Source organism: Taudactylus pleione, unplaced genomic scaffold (assembly GCF_031769625.1).
Source record: "Taudactylus pleione unplaced genomic scaffold, aTauple2 ptg000198l, whole genome shotgun sequence".
Taxonomy (NCBI): Eukaryota; Metazoa; Chordata; class Amphibia; order Anura; family Myobatrachidae; genus Taudactylus; species Taudactylus pleione.
In genome coordinates this window covers 5815548-5828977 of record NW_028284600.1, presented here as the reverse complement: position 1 = coordinate 5828977, position 13430 = coordinate 5815548, and the positions used below count along the sequence as shown (strand labels likewise).

Below are 13430 nucleotides of genomic sequence, written 5' to 3'. Positions count from 1 at the left end.
GAGCAGCAGCCGTACTCCTTCTTGGGGATCAAGAGCTCTCCGACAATCAATCAAGACCAGCACTTTCCGCCAATTACGTACCACTTTGGAGTCGGCTAAGAGAGCTTGCACTTTAAATACATTGACATCTGTTTACATTCGTTTCAATTACATAATTAAAAACGTAAATTTAAGATGTGATCTGTGAAGTTGAAAAGAGTCATGTAAAATGTATGACAAATATAGGGCGACTGTCATTAGGGGCATATAATATACTTGAAAAAACTTTTGAGCAATAGAATTTATGGATTATGCATTTGAAAATAAATGACGTGTCTGTATAAAGCAGGTAGAAAAACCAATCGCACTTTTTTAAGGGCAGAAAAAGCCACGTCATATGGTCCAATAATAAATCAGTAACTGTAGTGCCAGATTATCGTCCACATGGGCCTGGAGCTGAAATTTACGAAGGGCCTATTGTGCACTGCCACAGGGAGTGTGACTACTTATGTAGGGGGGCATGACCAGTGCTGTGGGAGGATGATGTACACAGGGGGTGTGACTAGTGATGTAGGAGGGGCATGACCAGTGCTGTGGGAGGATGATGTACACAGGGGGTGTGACTAGTGATGTAGGAGGGGCATGACCAGTGCTGCAGGAGGATGATGTACACAGGGGGTGTGACTAGTGATGTAGGGGGGGCATGACCAGTGCTGTGGGAGTATGATCTACACAGGGAGTGTGACTAGTTATGTAGGGGGGCATGACCAGTGCTGTGGGAGTATGATCTGCACAGGGGGTGTGACTAGTGATGTAGGAGGGGCATGACCAGTGCTGTGGGAGTATAATCTACACAGGGAGTGTGACTAGTTATGTAGGGGGGCATGACCAGTGCTGTGGGAGGATGATGTACACAGGGGGTGTGACTAGTGATGTAGGGGGGCATGACCAGTGCTGTGGGAGTATGATCTACACAGGGGGTGTGACTAGTGATGTAGGGGGGCATGACCAGTGCTGTGGGAGGATGATCTACACAGGGGGTGTGGCTAGTGATGTAGGGGGGGCATGACCAGTGCTGTGGGAGGATGATCTACACAGGGGGTGTGACTAGTGATGTAGGAGGGGTGTGACCAGTGCTGTGGGAGGATGATCTACACAGGGGGTGTGACTAGTGATGTAGGGGGGGCATGACCAGTGCTGTGGGAGTATGATCTACACAGGGGGTGTGACTAGTGATGTAGGAGGGGCGTGACCAGTGCTGTGGGAGTATAATCTACACAGGGAGTGTGACTAGTGATGTAGGGGGGGCATGACCAGTGCTGTGGGAGTATGATCTACACAGGGGGTGTGACTAGTGATGTAGGAGGGGCGTGACCAGTGCTGTGGGAGTATGATCTACACAGGGGGTGTGACTAGTTATGTAGGGGGGGCATGACCAGTGCTGTGGGAGGATGATCTACACAGGGGGGTGACTAGTGATGTAGGAGGGGCGTGACCAGTGCTGTGGGAGTATGATCTACACAGGGGGTGTGACTAGTTATGTAGGGGGGCATGACCAGTGCTGTGGGAGGATGATCTACACAGGGGGTGTGACTAGTGATGTAGGAGGGGCATGACCAGTGCTGTGGGAGTATGATCTACACAGGGAGTGTGACTAGTGATGTAGGGGGGCATGACCAGTGCTGTGGGAGTATGATCTACACAGGGGGTGTGTCCTGTGTCATGGGCTGTGGCTAGCGCCTTCCTTCAATCACCTCAATTGCCCTCCCCACTTTGCCTGTAATGGGGAAGTCTACAAACAAAGGGATTTGTTAACATGACAAAAAAATGTCACTTAGTGATCACATACATTTGAAACCTCTCTACTAAAAAGCATATGGGTCACTTACATGAATGTGATTATTATTTAATTAAGTTTAATCTCCCTGGTTTGTGGCCAAGCTCTCCATGTATTGCCTTCTTGCTGGAACAAGACTCACAGAGTAAGCAGAGCAATCTGAGACGGTGAATATACAAACTGATCACCTGCCGGCTATAACATACACACCCAGGGCCAGCAACAGAAATCATGGGGCCCTGTACACACTTTTTTTTTATGGACCCCCATCCCCAGTTCCATCGTTCCGTGTGTACGCACCTATAGGGTGATGGGGAGAAGCCTTGGATGACAGGGAAAGGGTGACAAACAGAGGGTAATTGGGAGAAACAGAGGGCGATATTGTAAGGGTAAAAGGGAGAGGGTGACGGATAGGGGCAGAGGATAAGAGAAGATGGGGATGAGGGAAGAGAGAGAAGGAAAGAGAGACAGGCACATGATGCCTGGCTGCATACAGGAAGTAGAACGCTCATTTTTACGCCGGGGCCAGTCACTAGAGTGTGACGTCAGGCCCCGGCAACAGCAGTCAGTGTGGGAGAGTAGGTAAGAGGAGGGGACGGAGCAGAAGGGAGAGGAAAAGACGTGAGGGGAGGAGAGCGGTCAAACCGCCTCCTCATTCTGTGTTACTCACTGCCGCCAGACATTCACCCACTGATGTAGTGTGCGCTGCAGGCATGTTCGGGCCCCGTCTGCCTGTGATCCACCAGGCAGTGACGGGGCCCAAACATGCCTGCAGTGCACCCTGCATCACTGCAGTAGCAGAGCAGGCAGCAGTTCCATTAGGTTTGTCTTTGGGCCCCTAGAATCTTGGGGCCCAATACGGCTGTGCCTCTAGTCCCCCCCTGTTGCCGGGCCTGCACACAGCCCCAGAGGAAGGCATTACGAAGTGAGACGGACGGAAGTTCACCGTGGAGACCGCGGCCAGAGGAGACGTGCTGACGGGCTCTCCATACAGCATCCAGATCGTATCCCTGACTGAGAGCCGCGTCCCTACTACACCGATCAGACACAGTAAGTGTCCTATGAGCCTGTGCCATTTATTTGCCATTTTTATTATTATTATTACATTTTATTTATAGGGCGCCACAAGTGGTCCCCAGCGCCGTACATACAGTAAAGGGTACACAGTACATTACATTACAATACAGTAACCAAAATATAAACAGAGCACAAGTGACAATTAGCAACACCATTCTCCATACACAATACAGCTGGGAAGGTGAAGGCTGTCATAGAAGTGCTAGAAGAGGGCTGTGAGACAGTGGGGAGGAGGACCCTGCTCCTAGGAGCTTACACTCTAGGGGAGACGGACAGATGACATGAGGGATGAGTGTGTAGAGGGGGACCTGAGTGTAGGAAGTAAGCGAGGTAGAGATGGCTGAGGCAGGAGGGACAGAGACTTGGTGACACGGTTATGTGGTGGACGGGTATGCTTTGATTTAAGTCCTTCTTATACAAATCCGTGGGAGACTCCGGTGAAAGTCATTGATAATTACGCAGAATTATGCTATGATATACCCAAGTTTATTACATCAGGACATAGCTGCCTCTTCTTGGATTACACATCACACCCTGTGAGACACTATTGTCGTCAGCTGCCCCACTGAGATTAATAGGGACACCAAGGATATTACACGTTTTTCTGACCATTGGATGGGTACTGTATTACAGCATGCTATTAAACATTGCTACATATTAGTTAGAGGCTCAGAGTATAATGCTATTTTATTTAGTTTTTATTGTATTTTTTTTTTGTTTCTTATACATTTTATGCGATACTATATGGATATGTTATCCTAATAAATGTATATGTTTGCTATATGAGCTGGAAGGATTATTTTAGCTTTCTATATATTATATATATTTTTTCTTCTTACTCACGGCTAGTTTAACCACATATTGGGTCATTGCAAGAGTAGAGTTATAGGCGCTAATTAGCTTTTTGTGTTTTACCTGTATGCTTTATAAATGCTGTATAAGTGCTCAGTATAATACCAGGTTCAGGGGAATGTTTCTCCTTATTGTGATATTTGTGATGTTAAAAGAGGCTGCTGTGTTATATTGCAGGAGTGTATCAGGTTGCGGAGGGCCCTGCTACCTCTACAATAGGAGAATTATAAAGAAATTGTGAGTTCAGCATTATCGCTTCATTACGTGTCTAGCACCACAATGGTGAGAGGTGAAAGGCTATGCCTGGTGGAAGGAGTTTACTTTGCACTGCAGTTTCTGCATAATTTTATGTATTGTAGTTATGTACAGGGGCGTATTAAGAGAAGAGGGGGCCCGTGTGCAGTCTCTGTCCAGGGCCCCCTACTCTCTCTCCAGCGGCCAGCAGTGCACTGTCTAGTCTGCCCAGAGTCTACTGTACAGGTCACCGGGAAAATGGGCAGCACTGCCACTTTCCAGCCGATTTCCCTACTGCGCATGCGCAAAATGCCAAAAAAAGGCTGCAGTGACTTTTACAGCGTCGATACCGCAGGCGTGGAACTCCAGAGAGGTAAGTATAAAATATGGGTGCAGGGTGTGCGGTGTGGCCCCCCTGGACCCAGTGGCCTGTGTGCCCCGCACACCCTGCACCCATAATAGATACGCCCCTAGTTATGTACTAATAGCACAATGCAGGATCTTTTCACAGAAATCTCCGGGAAAGTGCTAGTTAGTGCTGCAGATCGCCAATCCAGGGGCTTTTTTTTCAATATCGGGATTCGGGATTGAAAAAAACCTCAATCCCGGGATTGACCGCAGTCCTCATGCCACGCTGCACAGTGCACACAGCCGGGGGAAGGGGGAACTGGGCAGCGTCTAAGCACTCTGCTGAAGGTACTCAGCACTGCCCGCCATTTAAAAAAAACCAAAACACATTTATGGCCAATGCCAGGATCAGGATTGGAGGTTTCCAATCCTGGGATTCAATCCCGGCCTAGTGAGAACAGATGTTGCAGGTACTAGATTAGTCTGATAGTTCAATGTGCTACAGCTAAGTGAGGTCCTGAACACATTGTAGTATGCACAGTCTACAATGCTACAGCAAGGTGCAGGCATATGATTCATAAGAAGAGGACAAAGGGCCTGCATCAGGGTGTCCCTTTTTCTTTTTAAAGACGGCCTTCTGGCCGCTCGCATAGCTGTGGGTGACCACCCACAGCTATGCGAGCGGCCAGGTGATGGTACGACGAGACCCTTGTGGTAGGGTCTCGTGGCCGCAAGCCCCAGTGGACTTCCTGCTCTAATAGAACAGGAAGTCCACCTACTGACATCACGAGTGATGTCAGTAGGGCCGCTCACAAATGGCTCAGCCACCCCCCCTGCCTCCATTTGCCCAGCCACCCCCCCTACCCGCCTCCAAAATGGGGCAAGCTGTCAATCACCATCGACAGCTGCCCTGCTTTGCTGCGAGACCCATAGCAACGGAGCGCCCGGAGCCGGCTACGGCGTGCGCAGTGGAGGACCATCGACCCGCTTGCGAGCACTGTGCGCTCGCGAGCGGGTCTGAATCAGGCCCAAAGTCCCTGAGAATGAGCGATTCTTTGTATATTTCCTATAGCAGAAGTTTATGGGACTGCTTAGTCTCTCAACAGGAATAGAGAATGGGGAGAAAGACTGCGCAGTCGTCAGTCCATTCTCTCAAATAGATTGTTGCTGCATTCAGAAGTTTCAGTAGAGTTTGTCCTAGTGACATTTTATACAATTGGTATTTTCCTCACATACCCATGGTACCTTGTTTAGGAAGATATAGGGGATGGTATTCCAGTCATTCAGTGGCATCAGATTGTCAAAAGAGGGTTTGCTACTCAGAGGTACTAGACAGGGCAGTGGGTCCATGACTAAGGTTTCCATTTAAACAGAACCAGTCTGTTTATGGCCCTTTGCTGTCTAAACATGTATAGGCATTAATTATAGAATGGGTTTGAAGTTAGAATCCTAGAGAAACTAGGGGCTGTCTAGATACCTTAGTTCAGACTAAGAGGAAATCAGGATTGTAGTTTCATGAGACAATTATTTTAGCATCTGGAAGGGATATGTTGTTAGGAAGGGGTTCTTTCTTACTCCTCCTCTTCTAGGCTTCTCATAGACAGCAACTTATAGGCATAGGGTTTTGGGATGTGGGTATATATTTTACACATACGAGCACCATATAGGCATCCTTTAGAGCTTTGGGATTTAAATTTTGTTTTCACTGCTCTACAGACTCCTCCTTTTCAGACGGTATAGGAGGTACATCTTACATGGTTACCTGGGGAATTGGTTTTTCTCCTGGCCATTACATCAGCCAGAAGGGTGTTAGATTTAGGATCTTTATCTTGTACTCACCCATAAGGATAGGCCAGTGTTCATACACATCCCTCATTTCAACCTAAAGTAGTGTCTAAAGCAGACAAGATAGTTAGCAAGATTGTGTATTTACTTGTACAGGTCTGCAGGTATTGGAAAGACTGATAGTCTATTCCCTCTTATGATACTAGGTAAGAGGATGACCAGCAGTTAAGCAGGAGATAGCTAGATGGATTAGCGATCATATACTGGGGCTGACTGATCTGTTCCAGTTACATTTCTGCTCATTCCACTCGCTCAGTAGGTTCTTCATGGGCAGCTCGGAAAGGGGCATCCGCAGAGCAGTTGTGTAGAAATAAATGCATGGTTCTCTGTCTATACATTCACCAAATCTTTACAGTTTTGATGACTTTGCGCTCAGTGAAATTGACTAAGCGTAAAGTAAAAGCTCCGATAAGTCTGGACGCTCTCTCCCCTAGGGACAACTTTTCTACATCCCCAAATGTAATGAAGTGTCCCCCAGATGAAGAAAGAGAAAACAAAATGTATGGTACTTACCAGTTAAATCTATTTCTCGGACTTCATCTAGAGGACACTTTGTTTCCCTCCCTCATTTGTTGAATATATGAGTAGGATGGAAATAGTTGTTCTGTAACCTATCCCTCAGGCTCTTTAAGTTCAAACTGAGAAGAGGTTAGAGGGGAGGAGCTTTATACCACCAAATAGTTACCACATTCTCTATCCCACACTAACCCCAGGTGTAATGAAGTGTCCCCCAGATGAAGACGGAGAAAGAGGTTTAACTGGTAGGTACTATAAATCTTGTTTCCTAAAAAGGTGATCTGGTCTAGATTTTAATATCACTTAGATTTTCCCTTCACTTATATAATGGGGCACTCTGTACAACATTGCGTTATAGTTCATTTTCTACATTATTTTCTCTTTTATTGCAAGCTCATGTAAATTCAGTTACATAATTGATGTATATGTATGATAGCTGTACCTCAGTAGCATTGCTATGGTTGCTGTGACATCATACACCTATCCTGTGACATCACAGTGCTTCATCCTGTAACATCCTGTCTACAATTGCCTCCAGTTTACAGTTACTGCCAGGAAGGAGGAAGGTAAGTCCTACATAGCAGGGTATGATGGAGGTAGGTAAAGAAAGCAGGGTGTAGTATATTAGGGGGAAGACAAGATAGAACAGGGAATATATGTACAAGGACACATAATTAGGAGAAGTACAGGAAGGAACAACACATATAGGAACGAGAATTCATAATGTAGGATTAGCAAAATCAGGAGGGCGGTATGGAGGATAAACACACATAATGTGGCTGGTAGGACTTGGGTCATGGACGAGGAAAAGACAGAACTGTCCACGTGAGACAGTAACAGAGGACAGTGCAGAGTGAGGAGGGCTGGCAGAGTGATCATTAGTGATACAATGGGCTGTGAGCAGGGACAGGATGATGGAGTTAGATACAGACAGCGGCATATAAATCCATTTGCATTAGTGTGAGGTAACTGTGCTTAGCATGTGATAACAATGGCTGTACACATAGAAGTTTAGGGGCATATTAATCAACTGAGCCCCAATTCCAATGATTAAGCTGATCTCTTTTTATCACCACATGCGCTGTAAGAAAGAGTCATGCCCCCATCCCTAATTATATCTGTCCCCACCTACCCCTCCTATTGTCACATATGACCCCCATTCCTCTCAGCTCTAATATAAAGGATAGTTGGCTCTATCATTATGACTGTAACCTATGTAATGCGAGTATTGTATGGTACTGACATGGTCCTACAGTTAGTTACACACTGATATGCTGGTGTTTACAGGGGATAAGTTAGAGAAAGATGGATAAAGGGCAGATTGCTAGAATTGTGTGATCAGAGCACAGTACAAAAACATAGAGACTGGGGTGGGGGAGAGAGGACAATACAAAAACATAGAGACTGGGGTGGGGGAGAGAGGACTATACAAAAACATAGAGACTGGTGTGAGGAGAGAGGACAATACAAAACATAGAGACTGGGGTGTGTGATCCGAGCACAGTACAAAAACATAGAGACTGGGGTGGAGAAGAGAGGACAGTACAAAAACATAGAGACTGGGGTGGAGGAGAGAGGACAGTACAAAAACATAGAGACTGGGGTGGAGGAGAGAGCACAGTACAAAAACATAGAGACTGGGGTGGAGGAGAGAGGACAATACAAAAACATAGAGACTGGGGTGGGGGAGAGAGGACAATACAAAAACATGGAGACTGGGGTGGAGGAGAGAGGACAATACAAAAACATGGAGACTGGGGTGGAGGAGAGAGGACAATACAAAAACATAGAGACTGGGGTGGAGGAGAGAGGACAATACAAAAACATAGAGACTGGGGTGGAGGAGAGAGCACAGTACAAAAACATAGAGACTGGGGTGGAGGAGAGAGGACAATACAAAAACATAGAGACTGGGGTGGGGGAGAGAAGACAATACAAAACATGCAGTTGGGGCCAGCACAGTATAGGTCATATAGATGTGGGGGGAAAATACAAAAAACATTACACTATAGGACATATACTGATTAGGGGAGGGGAAGGGCACAACACAGGACATAATACAGATTAAACAGGGAAGCACAATATGGGATATACAGATTGGGGGGGCACAATATTGGACATACAGGATAGGGGCGCATACAGTAGGACATACAGATTGGGAGCATGTGGGGCATCTGATGGGCCTTATAAGGGTCTCCTAGGAAGCACCTGGGCCTGGGGAACCTATTTTTTCTGTTCTCTCCCCCTCATGTCACACGCTGGCTAAGCCACTGATCTGGAGATAGTGACATGCCTGACCTTTTTATAAATGAACAAAATATAAAATAATATGTTGGAAAAAGAGCCGTAACAAGTGATCGTATCTTTGCCTATGCAAATATTAAGGGCTCCGTTTATCAACGATACATAACCCTTTTAGCCCTTGCTATTTAACAATCTAAATCTGGGTACACACTGGCCAATATATTGGCCGATCAACTGATCAGCCAATATATCTGCTGGCCGTCGGCCAGTGTGTACAGGCAATATGTCTGCTGGCCGTCGGCCAGTGTGTACAGGCAATATGTCTGTGAACCACGTCGCTCACAGACATATAGCATTGGCTGTGCTGCACAGCCGATGGACAGATATGTCTGCAGACCGCCCATACACATACAGCGGCAGCCGTGGGGAGGGGGACGGGACACGCCCCCGACCCGCGAGCAGAAGCAGATGGCCGTTCATGTGTATGAACGACCATCATCTGCAGAAATATCTGTATAGTGTGTACCCAGCATTAGATCGCCGCTGTTTATCACTGTATGGCTCCTGACATCTTTAGATGACGCATACGCAGACTGACCATCGCACATGCGCGTTACATAAAAGCCTCTTGCTGGCAGAGTTAGTTTGCCAGCTGCTGAGCGGAGGATGCCGCCGAGGAGAGGAACATAGCTGGACCTCGCCAGCGAGGATAGTAATGCTAAATATCACTGGCATATTTGTTTGTATCACTGTGATACTGAACAAAGTATGCCCGCTAGTACTGACATTCGCTGATAAATGGGGCCCTCAGTGTGAAAGCCTTTTTCCTAGAAACCTGTTCCTGAACGCACACAATTGCATCAGTACATTTTACTATTTTATCGCATTTAACATCTAACTTTAGCCATTTACTGTATAGCTCTTATTTACTGGGGAAATTTATTTTCAGAGTGTACCCACTGGTTATTATAAGAGAACTTACTTCTATAATCCATATAGGGGAAATAAAATAGGCCCTTTGGGCAATTGTTCATATTTTAGGCATTTTCAATGTCCTCAATAGTTAGCAAGTCGATTAACCTACTGTATTTACGTATGGAGATTTTTCCTCTTCATTACTGCACCAAGGTTAACAGTTTGTCACTCTGTTTGTTCTTACACTAACAAAGTCTTCTCCTCCCTTTCCCCTTAGTCTACACTGCAGTTGATGATCTTTGGTAAGTATTGGAAAGTTTGAACCTCTCCCTTTATCTATTAGTATACCTCTTAATGCCCAGAGGGAAGCCATGGTTCCCCCAGAGGTTTCCTCCACAGGGGTTTTTTCCTCTCCTGAGTGCTGAAGGATGAGTCTAGAGGTTGCCCAAGTATGTGGCTGTTATGCCATTATATTCACCCATCATTCACCTGTCTCTCCAGCTCACACCCCTGCGTCGCTCCAGCTCACACCCCTGCGTCGCTCCAGCTCACACCCCTGCATGTCCCAGGGAGGGTGCTGTGAGACTAGCTAGGGCCGGCGTGTCCCAGGCAGGGTGCGGCCACTCTGGGTGCTGCGACACTAGCTAGGGCTGGCGCGTCCTAGGCAGGGACCGGCCACTCTGCGTACTGCAAGGCTAGCTAGCACCGGCGCATCCCAGGCAGAATGCACCCACTCTGGGTGCTGCAAGACTAGCTAGTCTCGCTGCACACAGCGTCTCTCCATCTTTCAACACTGCAGTCTTTCCAGCGTACACCCCTGCGTTTCTTTAGATCACACCCCTGCGTCTCTCCAGCTCAGTCCCCTGTGCGTATCTCCAGCTCAGTCCCCTGCATCTCTCCAGCTCGGTCCCCTGCGTCTCTACAGCTTGCACCACTGCATCTCTTTAGTTCACATCGAGGCGTGTCCCAGGGAGGGTGTGGCCACACTGGGTAATGTAAGACTAGCTAAGGCCGGTGCGTCCCAGGCAGGGTGCGGCCATGCTGGGTGCTGCGAGACTAGCTAGTCCAGCAGTACGCAGCATCATTCCATTCTTTCCAGCGTACACCCCTACGTCTCTCCAGCTCACACCCCTGCGTCATTCCGCATAAATTGATTTTATATTTTGACATATATATAAAAAAAAAATTATGTATACACTGTCAGTCTCCATTCTTTACTGAATACTACTTTCACAGAGTCTACAAATTATTACTGATATGATTGTTACTGTACTGTGCTGCTGGTGCTCCTGAACAGCTATATAACAGCTAGACACATTTATATTTTATATGTAGCAGCCTTTGGGGTTTATTTAATAAGTGTCGGGTTGTAAAATCCAACACTTCTGTTCGTGCTTATACCCGATATTTAAAATATCAGTGCTTTTACTAGCAAGACACAACTAGTAATAGCACAGCCCTTTTTATTATCGGGCATAATAAAACCCGGCACTTCGTAAATAACCCCTTGGAGAGAGATAAATGGGAGACATTGTCCAAAGCACCAATCAGCTTCTGTCATTTATCTAGCACAATATTTGAAATGACAGTTAAAAGCTGATTGGTGGCTTTGGACAACTTCTCCGTTTTACCTCTCTCCAAGGCTTGATACGTCTCCCGATTTTTTATGTCCCCCCTTTCACTTAATTAGCAAGTTCAATTATTATTATTAACAAAGTCTTGGTAAATAGGGTAAGAACTTCACTGTATAAAATAATAATAAAAATAATAATTTTATTTATAAAGCGCTGTTCTCTAATAAGTCTCAAGGTGCTTAAAAAAGGGTTTCCATCTTCTTTATGATCCAAGCTTCTTCTTTGCCAGACAGGGGAGGATTGGGAACTTAGTGGCCCTGGCAAAATATGAAAAGTGGCCTCATATAGGTTGGAATAAATCAACTATAGGCGGTGCCCAAAGCCATAGTAGGCGGCGTTAGCAAATTGTTAGCATTAGTCACAATGGTATTAAGGCCAATGCAACATGGTAGGTGGTGTTACAACACCTGTAGGAGGATCCTGTAGGGATGGACATTGGAAACCTGCTATAAAATGGCTGGGCTTCTACCATCGAACCTAACCATCACATCAAAAGAATTAGATGGAAAAATATTGCGATGGTACAGTATATACATGTGCAATAGCGACCTGCGGCCGTTCTTGATGTTAAACAACTGAATTCAGCTGTATTTTAACATCAAGTGGCCATCACTTCCAGACCATCCGATTGCGGCTACCATCGCATGCTAAAAGTACTACCATAACAAGAAAAACATTGATGGTGTTAACCCATCAAAATTCGATGTCCATCTTTAGTGCAAGTAGAGTGCTCTGGGCTATAGCTAGCTTATTAGATTATTAGGCTTTTCCCTGTCAACACTGTCTTTCAGTCTCCTGTGGGTCTATTTTCATGGGGGGCCTGGAGCTACTATAGCAAGCTATATAAAAAGAAATATTGGGTCCAAAACCTCCCATGAGACTTTGTGGTAAAACAAGAACAGAGACAAACTAGAAAACTCAATAAGTAAACAATAGATCACTGACCCCATCTCTATATGGTTGATGTAGCAGGGGTGTACTTCTCACTACAGGCCGTGGCACCATTTCCATGGTCTCACATTTCATAGATCTTCTAGCAGCTGTAGGCGGTATTGTTAGCTGGACGGACTGCTGACAATATCGCCTGAATGCAATAATAGCATGGAACTATAGATGGAGGTCTGGAGCGGACTTCCATCAGCATGAGGCCATACTTGCCTACCTTTCAGAATCTCTTCCCGGGAGAAGCCCGGGTAAGAGAAGCAGCAGGGGGCCGATGGGGGCGGGGCCTAACGAATCACATCATTAAGCCCCGCCCCTTCACTGCAGAACTGCCGCGATTGGGTGAAATTTACATGGGGGCGGGGCCAAATGCTGTGATTCATGCAGAATCACATCTTAAGCCCGCCCCCTTAACGGAGACCCGCGATCGCCGCGGGTATTCTCCTCATTCTGCCCACTTCACTAGGAAGTGGGCAGAATGCGGGAGAAATGCCTACCCTTCCGGGGTTGCGGGGGGTTACCCGAAAAATCGTGAGCCTCCCGCGAAAACCGGGAGGGTAGGCATGTATGCATGAGGCTGATGCAAAGTTGGTTGTAAAATTGGTGGAAATTACTCTAAGAAAGTGCACACAAAAATAATATATGTTTGCCTAAAAGTATCCGCTGCCACAGTATAAGTACCTGGTAGCACCAAGTCACCAGCATCATCAGCGTCTATATGTACCTGTACCCTAGCCAAACCCCTGTGACAGGAGGGTACAAAGGGGACACTTGTACTGGGCTCCTGAGATTCCAAGGGGCCCCGGCCTCTCAGGAATCTCAGGAGCCCAGTGCATGTGTCCCCCTTGCCTCTGCTGTATGCAAGGCACAGGCAGAGACATCATGACGTCGCGACACTGGATCATAGGGAAATCAGGCCTGAGGCACCAGGTAAGAAGAGGAAAAGCAGCTGAGAGACATGGGCTGGGGAATGAATCTGAGAAACAGGGATCTTGGGAATGAAGATG

General features: G+C 46.6%; 1 protein-coding gene across 3 annotated transcripts in view; it reads right to left on the bottom strand.

Moving 5' to 3' along the window:
• The window catches only part of LRRC27 (leucine rich repeat containing 27), a 64166-nt gene that overhangs the window by 39828 nt on the left and 10908 nt on the right, over window positions 1–13430 (bottom strand). The window lies entirely within an intron of this gene.